Raw genomic sequence first — 12,696 nt, forward strand, 5'->3', positions numbered from 1 at the left:
ATATAAAATAAAAATACATATGTATTCTTTGCATGATCGCTGCATCCAATGTCAGGGGCCATTTTCAGATCCTGAAAGAGGCAAACTATTGTCTTAACTGTATTCATATGTAGTTTCCAAATCTCCTTTTTCTGTATTCTTAGATAAGATACCTGCTAAGAAAAAAAGACAAATACAGCTAAAATAGTTGAAAAAGAGAGATTTACTTTTTTCAAGATTCAGTTTTTCTATTTTCATCTACTTTTCTGTCAAGAAATGAAATCCTGATTTCTACCAGGGTCATGACTTCTTAATATGTTTCCCGCCTAACTAGAATTTAGAAGACTTGAAATTTTCAAAATGGATTGCTGGAGGCTTAATTTTTAATTATTTATTTTAGGTTAGCCTTCTTGTTCCTCCAAACTAAACCTCGAGTAGTTTGGTTTATGATTACCCTGGCAGCTGTGAAACGAGGTGACAAGGAGCTCTTGTTTTTGTTTTGTCAGAAGTAACTGTTATGGACCTTGTTAGGCTGCAGCGATTTCCTCCCTCTACATGGATGGTGTTAAAATCTCCTCATAAAGTGAAGTTTTAAAATCTCATAGTAAAAAAATCAATTTTCCTTTGAACTGCCAACCAAGTTTCCACGTCGCATTTGTAAACGTCATTATGGTGAAGTGAAAACTGCTTGAGAAGTCCTAGAGAACTGTGGAAAGAAACACTTATGTGTGAGTTTTGCTAGCTGTCAATTCTTAAATATGGAAGCCTAAGAGGAGAAAGTGATAATATTCAAAGAAGAGGAGGGATACTGAAGGAATAAAAGAGTGTGTTAAGCTTTGTTCCGTGTGTTAATAATGTTAATACTTTTTAATTGTTATTAAAAATTTGGTAGTTGGCTCTTCTTTTTTTATCAATGAAATGTCAATTAATTTTGAGAATAATTTTCAACGCCGTGTGAGATAAAAAAAAAAAGTCACAAAACCGAGAGACATTATAACCTGAAGAGGAAGTGGTTTAGGAAACTTGTCAATCACAGTCATGAGTTGGGAACCACTTTGGTCACCACTTCCGATCCTAACTAGCTGTTTGTTATTTGGAGAAGGACAGTTAGTGGCACCCAAGCTAGATGTCATATTCATGACAATTGCTCGGGGTGGGGATGTAGAAAATGGATTTAAGATATTTGTCTATGGAGTATGTTTTATTTTAAAAAATCAACTTTAAAAATTACTTGTAAAATATTCTAGTTATCAGCTGACCCTAAAATGTAGATGTTCTTTAATGGAAAAAATATTCTTGATAAAGTTTGCATAAAACAGAGAGTGTTAAACACTGTCGAAAAGTAAAGCAGATTTCTAATCTAAAATAAACCACCTTAGTTATATGATATACTGATAGGCGGACTGGTTGAAAGTTATAGAAGAATTAGACACGACATGAAAAACGTATGTCTGGACAAATGATAATTTGTTAAAATGCAGTCAAAAGTGAGGCATGCAGAGGTGCAATCTAATAAAACTTAACTTTCAAATCAATTTTCTTTTTTTTTTTTTTTGAGACGAAGTCTCATTCTGTCTCCCAGGCTGGAGTGCAGTGGCGCCATCTCGGCTCACTGCAAGCTCCGCCCCCCGGGTTACGTCATTCTCCTGCCTCAGCCTCGCGAATAGCTGGGACTACAGGCGCCCGCCACCTCGCCCGGCTAATTTTTTGTGTTTTAGTAGAGACGGGGTTTCACCGTGGTCTCCATCTCCTGCCCTCGTGATCAGCCCTCCTCGGCCTCCCAAAGGGCTGGGATTACAGGCGTAAGCCACACCGCTCCCGGCTTCAAGTCAATTTTCAACAGATGTGAGTGCTCTCAAAATTCTCAGTGTATGAGATATCTTTACAACAATCATTACTTATTACAAACCCTGGCATATTTCTGTTTCTTTTAAATGCAGCAGGGCGAAAATATGTTATCTTATCAGCTGCCTCCGGAACTCCTTTCCCGGCGGTATTGTTTTGTTTATGCAACATTCACTAGGACAGGGAGACCCTGAGGGAATGGGTGTTGGCAGGAATGAAAGTAAGGAAGGAACAGTTCTGCTTCTGTGAGCCAGGTGGAGAAGAGAGGGTAGGACCAGAGAAGTAGTGTTGGAAGTGAGGTGGGTGTCAGAGATGCCAGAAAGGTTAAAGCCTGGAGTGCTTCATGGCATAGATCTGTCCCTCCTTGGGATCCCCAAATCTCCAGTAGAAGTTTTGTTACACTTAATAGGCTTGATTTTTGTAGCTTTTGGGAGATGGGATAGAAGAGGGACCTTTGTTCTATATTTGGGATGACCCCAGGATGAAAATATAAAAATAGGCATGAGACACAGGGCAGGGGTAAAAAATTCAACCTGAGGAAGAAAACCGTATCAGAAGAGATTATGAGAATTTAAGGCACACCTCCACCTTCTCCATTCCCAGGAATTTGAATATAATTAGGGAAGATTTTGAATTTCCACAATCCATGCATTTGGGTGTTTGAATTAATCTTATTTAGATTTTAAGTAGTGAGGAGACCAGGTGACATCATGATTACACAATAAAGTGTGGTTCCTTCCATGATTGTGTTTGAAACTTCAGAAGAGGTCTTTTGCCCATGTTTTTAGTGGATTTTCTTTTTCATATTAACGTATAGAAGTTCTTTATATATATGAATACTAATTCTTGGTCAGTTATACATGGAGCAAATATTTTTCTACTATATGGCTCTTTATTGCTTTTATAGTATCTTTCGATGAGCAAAAGTTTGAAGTTTTAATGAAGTTGTGTTTATTAATATTTTTCTTTATAGTTGGAACTTTCAGGGTCTTAGGAAATCTTTTCCAATTCTGAAATCATGAAGATAAACTGTCTTCCACAACTAAGTTTTAGTCTTGAATCCATTTAAAGTTAATGTCTATGTATGATACAAAGTATGGATGCAATTTTATTTTGTTTTACCTTTTTGCCATGGAAGTGATAATAATGAATATCTTTGTCATTAAGCTGCTTTATCTTAAAGTAAATATTCTCAATGTTTTGCCATTAAGTGTGGCATTTATTTTAATGCTATTTTTATACATGTTCTTTTCAGGTTAGGAAATTTCTCTCTTGCTCTTTTCTTGTTTGTCTCCTTGCTTGGATTTTTTATGGGTGATACTGAATTTCATCAACCCCCTTTTTTTGTATCCATTGGGGTAATAACAAAATTTTTCTTTTTTATTCTTTTAGAGTAGTAACTGATTTTAATATTTTATTATTATTAATTCAATCCTATGTTTCTGAAATAATTCCAGCTGGGTCTTGACATATATATACGTTTAAACAATGCTGTGCTCAATTTTTGAATTTCTGCTCATAAGTAAGATTGATAAGTACTGTTTTCCTTGTTTTTCCTTGGTATCACAGCTTGAGCGCTCCATCTCAAGCTTGAGAACTACATTCGAAATGTATTGAGGAGACTATTACTTTTCTATTCTCTGAAAACTTGTGTAGGATTGGAATTATCTGCTACAAAGCCATTTGGACCTAGTGTTCTCCTTTGGAGAAGATATTTAACTGCTGACTGATTTCTTTAATGGCTCTAAGACTACTAAACTTTTACCTGCTCTTTGAGTAAATTTTGGAATTTGTATTTTTAAAGGATATATCTATTTTGACGACATTTTCAAGATATTTGACATTACTGTTGCCCCTAAAAACTTGTCGCCGTTTTTAAATCTCTGTAGCATGTACTGTAATGTCTCTTTTTTATTACAAATATTTTTTATTTTGTGTCTTCTATTTGTCTTTCAATTGATCTAGCCAGAAGTCTTTCTGTATTATTAATCTGTCCAAAGGCTTAATTTTTAGCATTGCTGATTCTCTCTATTGTATGTTTTCGCTTCTCATTGTTATGATTTTACTTTTAATATTTCTTTCCTCTTATTTTCTTTGTTTTTGGTTTTCTGTTCTTTTCCTAAATTTCTGGGTTGCACACTAAACTTATTAATGTTGAACATTTCTACTTCTCTAAGGTAGGTATTTCAATATATATATTATACTCTATGCATCAATATACCTATGTCAAGTATTTTTTGTTATGTGTGTGTGTGTTTCTTTCATTTTTTGTGTATTTATTTATTTATTTATTTAGAGATGGAGTCTCACTCTGTCGCCCAGGCTGGAGTGCAGTGGAGTGATCTCGGCTCACTGCAAGCTCCACCTCCCGGGTTCACGCCATTCTTCTGCCTCAGCCTCCCAAGTAGCTGGGACTACAGGCGCCCGCCACCACGCTCGGCTAGTTTTTTGTATTTTTAGTAAAGACGGGGTTTCACCGTGTTAGCCAGGATGGTCTCCATCTCCTGACCTTGTGATCCACCCGTCTCGGCCTCCCAAAGTTCTGGGATTACAGGTGTGAGCCACAGTGCCGGCCGTCTTTTTTTCCTTTTCCTTTTTTCTCCTCAACTTGTTTGGAAGCTATGTGTTCCACGTCTGTTCTTCTAGAAGTATCAAAACATTTACCTTCATCCTGAAAATTACAAGAACCTTAAAATGCTTTAACTTTGATCTTACTTCCTTTCTAATTTACATGCGGTGTTTCCTGATATTTTAATTCTGCTGATCTTTAAAGACAGAAATTATTTTATTCAATCAATATTGTTGAGATTTAATAAAAAATTTAACGATATCTCTGCTTATGATCCCTTCTCATACTCAGACCTCCTCCCTGGTATTATCTTTATTCTGCCTAAAATACATCCTCAGACTTTCCATTATTAAGGATTTGGGATGACAAAATGATTTTTAGTTTGTTTCTTTCTCAGTTTTTGTTACAGAGATTCAGTTTTACTTCATTTACTCAAAAGAAGGAAGTAGTTAAAAAGACAGGCTGTGGGACTGAGGGAGGGAGAAAGATTAATTCATCTTAAAAGGTAGAGAGTTTCTGTTTGGGATGATGAAAAAGTTGTGGAAATTGATAGGGGTAATGGTTGTACAATGTTGTGAATGCACTTAATGTCACTGAATTGTATACTTGAAAATGATTAGAACGGTAAGTTTTATGTTACTGTGTTTACACACAGACTCGCACACACACACGTGTGCACGCACAGGTTCTGTGTGTGCATATATAAATGTACCTGTATTCAAATCACCCATCTCTTGCTAACAGTGATTTTCAGGCAAGTAAATTAACCCTGCTCTGCCTTTCTTCTCTTATCTGTCGAACGGAACTGTACATGAGGTAGACTGCCTACCTCAGGGTTTTTATGAGGACTAAATGAGGTGGTATATGTAAAATGATTAAAACAAGGCCAGTTTATATTCACTATTCAGTAAGCATTAGCTATTATTATTGTTCCTTGTCCCTTATATGCAGAGATCACTAGGCAGTGATAAGAAAGACAACACAGGCCTAAGGAGGCCATGGAATTCATTCCAAGCTTAAACCCAAGCTGAAAAACGTCTGTGCTGCTTCCCCTGAAATCACGGCTGCATACCCAATGATCTCGCACAATTCAGGCTTATTCCCACTTACCTTTTCTGGGATATGAACCTGTGACTTTAATTTCATCATTTAAAAACCAAGTTTCAGTTTAATAATTTAGTGTTTAAGATGGTTTACGAAACAAAAGTCATCATCCTGTGAGGGTAACTGTCGTACCCTTTCATGTTAGTGTTAGAATATTTGAGTACTTGTCAGAGATCAAATCTTTGGCTACCTTTCAATTCTTGTAATAGTGTGAAGGTGCTTGTGAGTAGGATGATTTTTGGCTGTTTTATGTATTTGTTTGTAGTTCTGAACAAAGATATCTGTTTAACCTGGATGTGAAGGCCTGGTCTATTTTCATTCTTTAAAATTGTTTTTTTCCTTTCTTGTTTTGATGTCTTGAAAAAAATAAAATTAAAGATATCATTGTAGTTTATAAAGAAAAATAATAGGAGGTAACACAATATAAACATGTTTAATTTCTTAATCTGCAGATTTTATTGGGCATACAGTATATATTTTTGAATACGGTTACGAAATTGCTAAAGATTTAATCAATATGAAAGAATGTTATCTCCATTCTTGTAAGAGACATATTCAACTGCAGTCATTAAGATTGCTAACCTTATTTATCAGGCAGTCCAAGTATCTTTTAAAGGCATGTAGAATGTTTAAAATACTTATACATGCGTAGACTGGAAAGAGTTTATATTGAAATTTACCCAATTGTTTGGTTTGGAAAAAAATGTAAACCGCTGTAATCACATTTGTAATATGAAAATTATTAGTGAAGACAGAAAATATCTAACTGACTGAGAACTCATCAACAGAGGAAAAAGCTTCTTTCAGGCACCCATGGGATATCAGAGCTCTGCAGCCCCTTGACACTGAGGGTCCCTCACAGGCACAGCCACTTCAAAGGCTCCCTTCTTTCCAGCTGGCTCTCCACTTCCTGTGAATTCCGCTAGGAATATTTCACCAAGCTGGAAGATAAAAATACCTTTCAGGGTCAAAATCTCACAATCTTTAATAATAATATGTTGTAATTGGCTTTTCTGCTTTTGTTTTTTAAACAGGGCAGCACAGCCTAATAACTCAGAGCTGGCGTATCTTTTGGTGGTCAAATGTAAGAAATCCACGACTTCCAACTTTTTAATGTTATACATAGAGCAAGATCTGGTGGCCCTTGATTTTCGAACCCATTAAAGTTACGCCACAAAAAACTTAGTGATGACTACTGTACACTGCTGGTTTTATGTAATATTTTAAGTGCAAATTAAATTAAATCTCTCTAGGAGGGATTTCATATTCGTTGTTTGTTCGTAGTTTTTGTTTGTTTTGAGGCACATGGGACCTGGAAGAATAACTCACTTTAGAAATCAGCATCTTCAAAGATGAAGTATTGAATTTTAAATCCCCAAACTGATGAATCATAGAGCTGCAAGGGATCTTGTTTTGTATTTTTTATTCAGTTATTTTGCCTTTTAAAAGGATGTATGTTATGTAGTCAAATAAGGTTATAGTCCATATTGAAAGTTTCTCCAAAGAAATAAATATAATATACAGTTCACTTTTTCCAGTAGTAGATAGAACTATTTACCTTATGGAAATAGAGAAATCTAAGTTAACAGTTTACTTTCTTCTCACTTTTAAATGTAATGTCTTCTGTCTTTTATTGTTCAGAAGTTTGCTGTCAGTCTATTGTTGATCCCTTGTAAATAATCTGTCTTTTTTTTTTCTGGTTTCTTTAAATACTTTCTCTATGACTGTAACTCTACAGTTTCAATATTATTTGTCTATCAATCAATCAATCAATCAATCATCTACCTGTCTACTTATGTATCTATTTATCTATTATCATTTATTATCTACCCACCCATCTATTAATCTTGAGAGGATCTTTTGCTTTTCGACTCATGAATGACAGCCTGAATACATTACAATTAGTAACATTCACAGCCATTATATTTTTGAGTAATATTTCTACATTCCCTCTGTTATCACTATCCAGAACTCCAAAGAGCTGTATATTTGAACATCTGATTTTGCTTTCTTTGATGCTTAAATTGTCTTTTATTTTCGTAATTCCTTATCTCTCTTTGATACATTTTAGGTATTTTCCTTATCTTTCGATTTGTCAATTGTGCCTTACATTTTGTTTTATCTCCTATGTCATCTGCCTATTAAGATTTAATTTCTATGATTATATTTTTTACTGTTACAAGTTTGAACTGTTCTTTCTCAAAGCTAGCCAGTCTTTTTCCATTATGTCTTGTTCTTTTTAGAAGTTGATTTCTCTTTCAATAATTTTAAACATGCTCATTTCCAAAGGGTTTATCGGAGTCTTTTATAATATGAAGTTTGTGGGATTCTAATCCTTTTGGCTGTCCCTGCTAATCATTGCTCATATGGAATATTTAAAAGTAACTTTAAACATATTTTTAGTATTGCAATTTTAGGGTACTTTTAGGTATGTAGTGAGCTTAGGTGGAATTCATGACTCTCCAATGCAGATTTGCTTTTGCTTCTACCAGATACCCCTACAGGCTATCAATGCTCGGGATAATTTTGCTATTGTTGCTAATACCTTGGCTTGGGAGTTCCTAGACAAAGTAGCAGAAGAATTCTGAACCCGAACCCACACTAGGTGCTGGTCAGTTGTTTTTGATTTTCACGGGAGATTCTCTTTTTTTTTTTTTTTTTTTCCTACCTAAGCCCATGGCAGAGACCTAGCTTCCTTGTTATTTTGTATGTGAGTATATTTTTGCTTTAGTCTACTTGTCATCAATAGTGAAATATTTTGAGGTTCCAGATTTCGGTAGGGGTTTTAGTTCTAACTTCCTCCTCCTGTTTGGGCCCAAGGCCTCATTTCTTGTCACTGATGGTATTTAAACCCAGGCTGTAAGTTTATGGAAGCTGACCACATCTATCATCCACAGTAAGGACAGCTGCCAGTATATTCGTATACTACTTTAGTTTTTCAACTGTCTTTTGTTTTTAACTCCTGAGTACTTTCTGTTCTTGGACTTTCAACTGTGGATTTAGGTGGATTTTATCCAGCATTTCTGAGTGTTTGCATCTGGATCATTTTTAGTTTATCATTTTCCACCCTGTTGTTAGAATATGTCATACAGCTATTAAATGCTGCTCCCTTGAAAAGCCAGTTGATGCTTTAAAATGACCTCTTCCTAAGCAAAATGCCATTTTTCTCCTTGGCTTCTCTTTGAAGTGAGTCTAGTTGTAGTTATAATGTGTTGAATTATTACCATATATTTATGCTTCAATTATATTATTTAATGCTCACATAAAAACCTGACAGGTTGGGTATATATGCATTTTATAAGTGAGGATATTGAGACTCAGAGAGGTTAAATGACTTGACCCAGGTCACATAGTAGAAGAATATCACAGGCACGATGTCAGTGGAGGTCTATTCAATGCAAAAACTTTGCTTATAAGCCTTTACAGGTTGAGTATCCCTTATCCCAAATGCTTGGGACCAGAAGTGTTTCAGATTTCAGGTTTTTTGGGGGTATTTTAGAATATACACATATACATAATGAGAAATCTTTGTGATGGGACCCAAGTCTAAACACAAAATTTATTTGTTTTTCATATACATCTTATACACATAGCCTGAAGGTAATTTTACACAAGATTTGCAATAATTTTGTGCATGAAACAAAATTTTGACTGCAACCCATCACATGAGGTCAGGTATGAAATTTTCCACTCGTAATGCTGTGTTTACCGAAAATAGTTTTGGGATTTTGGAACATTTTGGATTTCAGATTTTCAGACTAGGGATGTTCAACTTGTGTCTCTGTGGTCCACAGAGATCATTAGTTTCAAGAGATACTATTTGATATGAATTATCTGGTATGCTCCTTATAAAAAGTTTTATTGCCATTAATATTTGGCTTTAGAATATGCTATTTATATGTATATATTCACATGCACACATGGAATTTTTAAATTTAAATAATGATCCCTTCCCATTAATGTTTGACTTTAGAATGCATTTTATGATTTAACAAATTTTCTCCCTGTTTCCCAGCCAGACATTAAAATTAATCAGAGCCTATTTATCACTAATGAAAATTCACAGAGTGCCTTATAAATATATTCTTTCATTTAGCTATGTGACAAGGCAATGCTAGCAGTGATTGAATGGCAAAATTGTCTGTAGGATAATGCCTACAGTTTTCAGCTTGTCCCATGAAACCTGTGTGAACTATTCCCGTCTTGTTACTACTCACCCTCCCAAACATTGTCCTATGCTTGTGAAGTAAGAGGTGAAGTAGGAAGTGACCCACGGAATGCTCCTTCTCATTCTAATTTAGTAACTGGATGGGTTGGGGCAGTTGCTAAGACAGAGAATGTTGGAGGTGAGGATCCGGTTTGGGGATTGGAGGAGAAAACAAATAAGCATTGAGTCTAATAAGTTTTAGCTCTGGTGGGACATCCAAGTGAAGATGTCTAGGAGGCAGTTTGGTTCTGGAAAAAAGGGGAGAGAGCTTTGGCCTCCATCTTCCCAATTGCAGTGAATTTTCTGGGCAGCAGGGGCTGAATTTATATTTTACAATGTCCCAACACAGTGCCTTGCTCAACAGGTGCTCTCTGTCTAGCATCTGAGTCCTTGAAGTTATTTAGCTACATTATCTCCATGCATTTCCAGAACACCCTGTTTACCTAAGCCTTAGCCCTTTCCACACTACATGCCTCAGATGCTATCACACTGTTTTGAAAACTTCTGCTTAATTCGTGTTCTCCCCACTGGACTATAAGCTTTTGGAGAGCAGGGAGAGTGCTCTTGTTTATTATCACAAATGGTACCTGGTGCTAAATACATACTTGTGGACTAAATGAGTAGATGCTGACTAATTATAGTTCTAATTCAATACAGCATTACAAAAGCACAGCAGGTAAGGAAGGAAGCCAGGGAATTGTTATGGGGGAATGAGTAAAAAATGAGGGCATTCTCTTTGGGCTAGGTCAGAAGAAAAGTGCCATGAAAGATAAGCCTCATGAAATGTACTTTTTTGGAATTATTGCTTAGTATTTAACTCAGAAATAAACTGGAGTAAGCTCACTTATTTCTGCTCTTATTATACTTTGGTGTTCTATATACTCCAGTTCCTTATTCATTTTTCACAAGTTAGAAGGGTTATTTGGAATTATACAAAGAAGTCTTCCATTGCTATGAAAGGAATGTGTGTTGGTAACTTCCACTAACATTTATCAAAGTTTATATGTCCTTAACTCAGTGTAAACAAAATGCCTCAAATTTATGTCTCTTACAACCTTTGTTTATCATTAATAATTTTCCTATTTAAATGACACAAAAATGTACATGCTTTAAAACTATATTAGTTGTTTAAAAATGTCAAGAAAGGTAAAGTTTATATAGTCTGCCACCTGCTTAATGCCTGTAAAATCATTCCTACTGGAGATACTGAATTGTTTTCCATTATATTAACATTGCATGAATAAAAATCCAACCTTTTAAATCACAAGTTTCATAAGGTGTTGATTGGCCTGGAGCAGGATAAATTCAGACAAATATTTATGGTGCCAAGAGTTGTGTGTATAAATATTCTTCCTCGAAAATGTTTCCAGTGTACTGTTAAACTGCCAAGGTGATATAATTTAACAGGTAAAGCAGTGAATAGAGAGCCAGGGGTCACTGAGTTTGAATTCTTTCTTCATTCCTACTTTAATATTTGATCCTGAACCAGTTGGACCTTACCAAAGTCAAATTTCTACTTTGTGAAGTGAGGACAAATTAATCATTCAGTTGCTGGGGCATGAGGATAGGTTTTGTGGTTAAAGAGACTTTAAAAATATACAATTACTATTAGAATGTAGATAGTCACAACATTGCTTTAATAGTTCGTTCAGGCTGGTATAACAAGGGCATTAAACCAAATCATGACTTAATCACCTCCCAGAGGCTCCACTTCTTAAGACCATCACCTTGGCAGTGAGGATTTCACCATACGAGTCTTGAGAAGACATAAACATCAGACCATAGCAATTGTCATGTATGAGGGAATTGGTTTGCATTTATTAATAATCTTCACAAAGCATCATCAAATTTATTTGCAGTGACACTTGTTACTATTTACTGACTGCTTGCTGTTACTTAGACACTGCCCTAAGTGCTCTCTGTACCCCATTTGCTCCTTGTAACAAGGAGTTAATAATACCTTTGAGGCGGGTGTTATTCCAATATCAGTGAGAGTAATATTAAAGGAGGTGAATGAACTCAACATCACCCAGCTTGAAGATGGCAGAATCACATTCAAACTCATGTGATTCTGAAGCCAGAAGTCTGCATTTTTATACTCCATGCTATGATGTCTCCATGCTTTGCAAGGGAGGTATCTGAGGCTTAGAAAGGTCAAGCAGTTTGGTGAAGATCACAAGCTAACATACTGGACTGGGATGAAAGCCCTGATGTGTCTGACAAGGGAGCTCTAGCTATTTCTATTATTGCTTCTCTAATATTATTAATGTGCTTGATATCTTTTGCACCACTTTTCTCTCTTGGATTACCAAGATAATTAGAGTCAGTGTTCTGCTGAATGCCTTGACCTCCCTAATCTCAGAAGCCCAATCTTTCTAATGAATTCTACTTTGGGGGATAGGAAGGTGGATTATGCATCAAAGGTGGAATCAGCTGCATTTAAACCTTTCGGAATCCAGTTCCTTATTGTTTAAATGAGGGGTTAGGATGGTAGGATCTATGGGTTTTTACCTCCATTATAGTTTAGCGTCTTTGAGTGCGATGAACAAATGTGGTCCATCTACTGAGGCCCTGGTGCCTGACTTTGTAGATATACCAAAAATATTCATCGGCTTTAATGAAGTTGCATTAAATTCCTTGATTTTAAGACTAGGTAAAACAAAATTTCCACTCTATTTCATTGCTTTTTAAAATGGCAAATATGTTATTTTCTTTACAAGATGAAAGGAATTAAATATAGTGGCCAAATGATGTACTTAAATTGTTTATTACATCTTTGTTCGTTAGACAGAACATGTGAGATGGTGGCAGGATCAAACTACTTAGGTAGATCCATTTAGAATAATTCATTTGCTTAATTGAGATGAAGCTGCCAAACCAGTCGTGCTGTCTTGCTAAGACGGTTGAGCAGAACATACATTGTGGAGAAGAACATTCACAGAGAGTGTAAAATGGTTAAACAGTAAAGCCCCAGGTAGTTGCAGCCATGGGA

At 35.7% G+C, this 12,696-nt stretch overlaps 1 long non-coding RNA gene across 1 annotated transcript in view; it reads left to right on the forward strand.

Annotated features, from left to right (window-relative positions):
* The first annotated feature begins 2,054 nt into the window (after positions 1–2,054).
* Positions 2,055–12,696, forward strand: part of LOC117063389 — an 86,223-nt gene continuing 75,581 nt past the window's right edge. Inside the window, exon 1 of the long non-coding RNA XR_004428897.1 lies at positions 2,055–2,123. This is a non-coding gene — a long non-coding RNA (uncharacterized LOC117063389). The remainder of the gene's footprint in view (positions 2,124–12,696) is intronic.

The sequence above is a fragment of the Trachypithecus francoisi genome, unplaced genomic scaffold (assembly GCF_009764315.1).
Source record: "Trachypithecus francoisi isolate TF-2019V2 unplaced genomic scaffold, Tfra_2.0 Lachesis_group18, whole genome shotgun sequence".
Taxonomy (NCBI): domain Eukaryota; kingdom Metazoa; phylum Chordata; class Mammalia; order Primates; family Cercopithecidae; genus Trachypithecus; species Trachypithecus francoisi.